At 43.7% G+C, this 4,613-nt stretch overlaps 1 pseudogene; it reads left to right on the top strand.

Moving 5' to 3' along the window:
- The first annotated feature begins 605 nt into the window (after positions 1–605).
- On the top strand, positions 606–2,978 carry LOC114634133 (annotated as a pseudogene).
- The last annotated feature ends 1,635 nt before the right edge of the window (positions 2,979–4,613 follow it).

Below are 4,613 nucleotides of genomic sequence, written 5' to 3'. Positions count from 1 at the left end.
GGGGGGGGGGAGGTAGGTAGGGGTTACATCCACAGAGAAAAAGGAGGAGGGGTGAGGGGATGGGGGTTCCTGGGTGGGTGGGGGATGGGGGATGGGGACAACATATGAAATGTAAATAAAACATCCAATAAAAAAAATTTTTAAAAATGTATTTTCAGGGGAAGTATTAATGTAGAATCAGGACAAAACCCAGAGGAGGTAAGGCTCCCAGGAGCTCTAACCCCAGCAATATCTTAGGTAAGGAGACAGCAACACCTGCCCCAAATAGGAAGTAACTGGGACCCACTGGGACACAGGAATTCACTCCTAGCCAGGGGCACTGGTTCCTTCCGGTCTGCACCTTAGCACTGAGCAGATCTTGGGCTTCAGATCTAACCCCAGTAGTAACACCTACCCCAAACAGTTCTGACACAACCAAGATAATAGGAAAGACAGGCTCCAGTCAGAGAAAGTGCAGGTAGCACCAGATGGCGAAAGGACATAAGCATCAGCAATCCAGGGTACTTGGCATCATCAGAACCTAGTTCTCGAGGATGGGGCAGCCCGCAGTTGTGGAAGCCCGAGGTCTAGCTACACGCAGTATATGACAGTACGTCAGCAGCGGGATGGCCATAGCTGTAGCGGTAGGAGCCCTAGCACCCGCGGCCGCAGTGGAGGCTGGAGCCAGAGCCACGTCCTCGGTGGCACCCTGGGGAGTTTAAGATGGGGGGGGAGGGCTGCAGGGCTGTGGAAGGAGCAGCGCTACAGTCTGGCGTGCGAGCGGGACGGCGATCCGGGCGCTGGAGACTTACCAGAGCCACAAGAATTTAATTCCTTTTCGACCTTCAGTTCAGTTTCAAGGACTCCAAGGGCTTATGAAAATTCCCAAAAACGATCCCTTCAGTGAAGTCCACAACTTTAACTTCTACTTGTCAAATGTGGGGAGAGATAACCCTCAGGGTAGCTTTGACTGCATCCAGCAAACACTCTCTAGCTCTGGAGCCTCCCAGCTCAATTGCCTGGGATTTACACAAGATAAAATTACAGTATGTGCAACAAATGATTCCTATCAGATGACTCGAGAAAGAATGACCCAGGCTGTCGGGAGCCGACTCTGAGCCGAAAGCGGCTATTATCCTTGCAGCCATCTTGAGCCATATACCCTGACAAGAGACTTGTTTACAACAGCTGAGCACACTCTGATAATTATCTTGATCCTTTCAGTCAAGGCCAGGCAGGTAGCACACGCCTTTAATCCCAGCACTTGAGAGACTCTGGAGAGATATAAAAGGAGAGGCAGTCAGAGGCAGTCAGAAGCAGTCAGAGGCAGAGAGGCAGTCACATTAGTCAGTCTAGACAGACTCAGACTCCGTCTCCAGCAGACAGACTTCGTCTTTGACCAGACTACGTCTTGTCTCCATTCTTCGTGTTCCCGTCCCCATTCTCTCTCTTGCTCCCTGACCCGAGGACTGGAACAGCAGAACGGATCATTACACCAGGCAGAGGAGGAATCCCGTAATCAAAGCACAAAAGTTATCAAACCCGGTGGACCATATGTAGGGAAAAGAGTGCAAATTCGTAAAGCACCTCAAGCCACCTCAGATGCAGTGCCTGAAAGGAAGAGGTCAACGCCCATGAACCCTGCAAATACAATTCGAAAGATGCACAGTGGCAGCAGTGTCTCTCAGAGGCCATACAGGAACAGGGTTATTCATTTACTGGCGCTAAAAGCCTACAAGAAACCTGAGCTGCTCGCCGGTTGCAGAAAGATGGCATCAATCGAAAAAAACAAGAACTCCTTGGGAGCAATTCTGCAACAGGTGGCCAATCTGAATCCTAAGGACCTCTCCTATACTTTAAAGGACTATGTATTTAAGGAGCTCCAGCGAGACTGGCCAGGTTACAGTGAGACAGACAGACAGACATTGGATTCAGTGCTCTCTAGAAAACTAAATCCATCTCAGAATGCTGGTTCTAGCCGGTCAGAGTCTCCCATGTGTTCCAGCAAAGATGCTGCCTCATCTCCTCAGAAACGACCTTTGGATTCAGATTTCATTGATCGTTTAATGAACAAAAAAGCTCGAATATCTCACCTGATGAACAGAGTTCCACCAACACTAAATGGCCATTTGAATCCCACCAGTGAAAAATCTTGTGCAGGCCTCCTATCGCCCCCTGCAGCTGCTGCCATCCCCACCCCCTCGCCCCTGCCTTCAACCCACCTGCCTGTCTCCAATCCTCCCCAGACTGTAAATTCCAACTCCAATTCCCCTAGCACTCCAGAAGGCCGGAGGACTCAAGACCTACCTGGTGACAGTTTTAGTCAAAACGGTAGCATCTTTAAGGACCAGCAAGACAAATATACCTCAAGGACTTGTCTGGAAACATTACCCCCTGGCTCACCTCTGCTAAAGTGTCCAAAGCCCATGGAAGAAGAGCATCCAGTGTCTCACAAAAAGTCCAAAAAGAAGTCTAAAAAACACAAGGAAAAGGACCAAATAAAGAAACATGACATTGAGACCGTGGAAGAAAAAGAGGAAGAACTTCAGAGAGAAGAAATTGCCAAGCTGAGTAACGACAGTCTAAATCCCAGTGAAGGAGTTAAAGAAGAGTGCACGACCTCCATGGAGCCTTCTTCAGCAATGGAACTCCCAGATTATTTGATAAAATATATTGCTATTGTCTCTTATGAGCAACGCCAGAATTACAAGGATGACTTCAATGCTGAGTATGATGAGTACAGAGCTTTGCATGCCAGGATGGAGACTGTAGCCAGGAGATTTATTAAACTGGATGCACAACGAAAACGCCTTTCTCCAGGTTCAACAGAGTACCAGAATGTTCATGAAGAAGTCTTACAAGAATATCAGAAGATAAAACAGTCCTGTCCCAATTACCATGAAGAAAAATACAGATTCGAGTGTCTTCATAACAAGCTGGCTCACATCAAAAGACTGATAGGTGAATTTGACCAACAGCAAGCAGAGTCCTGGCACTAGAGCTCTGCTTGGAGCAGAAGATGTGAATAAACTGAAGCTTATTTATTTAAATTCCAGATGCTCTAGATTCTAAAAGATGAAACTTTGCTTGTTAGAAGTTTCAGTATTAGTAAACTTGAGTTACCTCTTTTCCTCTCCATTTTATTTTGCTTCCCTGAATTTTGAACCTGCTTTGTTTTCTGGTCCTCTCCCCAAACCCCCACCCCGAACTTGTTTGTTAATAGAAACAATTTTTTAGAGATTGGGGATCCAGTGTCTATATTTCAAATAAATTTTCCTTGACAACTTGAAAAAAATTATAACTTCAATTTGTATCAATAAAGATTTCTATCAATGTAAGATTATGGTCTTACAATGCTTTGTTCAAGAATGAAATTAGTAATCCTCCCATCTATTTCCTTCTTGTTAAAAATTATGACCATTTCCAAATTATCCCTTAAAATGACAATCTATCTATAATTTATAAAATAACCATAACCAGACACCTCAACCCAAGGGATGGGGATGACAACTCTCCATAACTTCTTCCTGATGAATGGAGATGACAAAAATTCTTTAAAGGGGCGGGGAGGGGTAGGAAAATCAGAAAATTTGTTTAGACTTAAGATAGCTAGCTTTAGCATCTGTTGTCTAGTCTCTGTATGCTTAGAAGGCTCAGAGCTTCACTGAAGTTCTGATTAGATCCATCTGAAAGGTTGGATGAATTGAGGTCATCTGGAATCAGCAGCAATCCTAAAGCTGCCCCGAAAGCAAATCTCTGGACAGCAACAGGAAGCAGGAGCCTTGAACAGCAGGTCATTTCAGTGTTCCAGCAGATAAATCTTGTCAGAGCTGTACATTCTGTAATATATGAATCTCACAATAAAAATTTTAGTACCAATAAGATAGTTGAATGGGGGACTGTCTTTTTGTAAGTTAATTTTATCAATAACCAAATGTAATAAATCTTCATTCATGCCATATGAAGAAGGGCATGAAGAATCTTAGGGATTCCATAACCAATAAGATGTATTGTCTCATTTTAACTGCAGTTTTGGCTAGAGGCATTTTTATGTCTAAGCCAGTTACTGGGCTGTTCCTATATCCAGTCACCAGCAGAACAATTTATCTGTCTTGTTTGATTTTCTCTAATTTTTCAAGATCTTTAGATGTCTTCCCCTGTCATAACTGATCCATATCACTCTGGAAGGGATCCAGAGCCTTTTCTCCTTTCCTATCAACACAAATACAGTGCCTTTCTCCCAAAAAAGCATATCTTTGGTCCAGTAACCAGAATTCATTAAGGTTATAGCTTGACCTCTCTCCCAGAGGAACTTTAACACAACCATCAAACTAATAATCACACTTATTTTGATAATTAAAACAATTTAGAGCAATTAAAGCAATCTAAACAAATAGTAACCATTGAAACAGTGCTTTTACTATCTCCTGTCCTGACCTTCATGAGATCAAGGCCTAAATTATTTATACATCTGTGCAAACTTGAATCCTTCCTACTATGGAGATTACTGTCTCTATGGGTACATATTTCTCTATATATAATTCTCAAGGCCTAAGTTTCTATTGTCTGAGATAGGATAAGTGCCCTTTCTCCTGCTTTCAACCTATTTTTTAAGCAAAAGCCACAATATTTAT

Source organism: Grammomys surdaster, unplaced genomic scaffold, assembly GCF_004785775.1.
Source record: "Grammomys surdaster isolate TR1022 unplaced genomic scaffold, NIH_TR_1.0 880, whole genome shotgun sequence".
Taxonomy (NCBI): domain Eukaryota; kingdom Metazoa; phylum Chordata; class Mammalia; order Rodentia; family Muridae; genus Grammomys; species Grammomys surdaster.
This window is presented reverse-complemented; position numbering and strand designations above follow the sequence as displayed.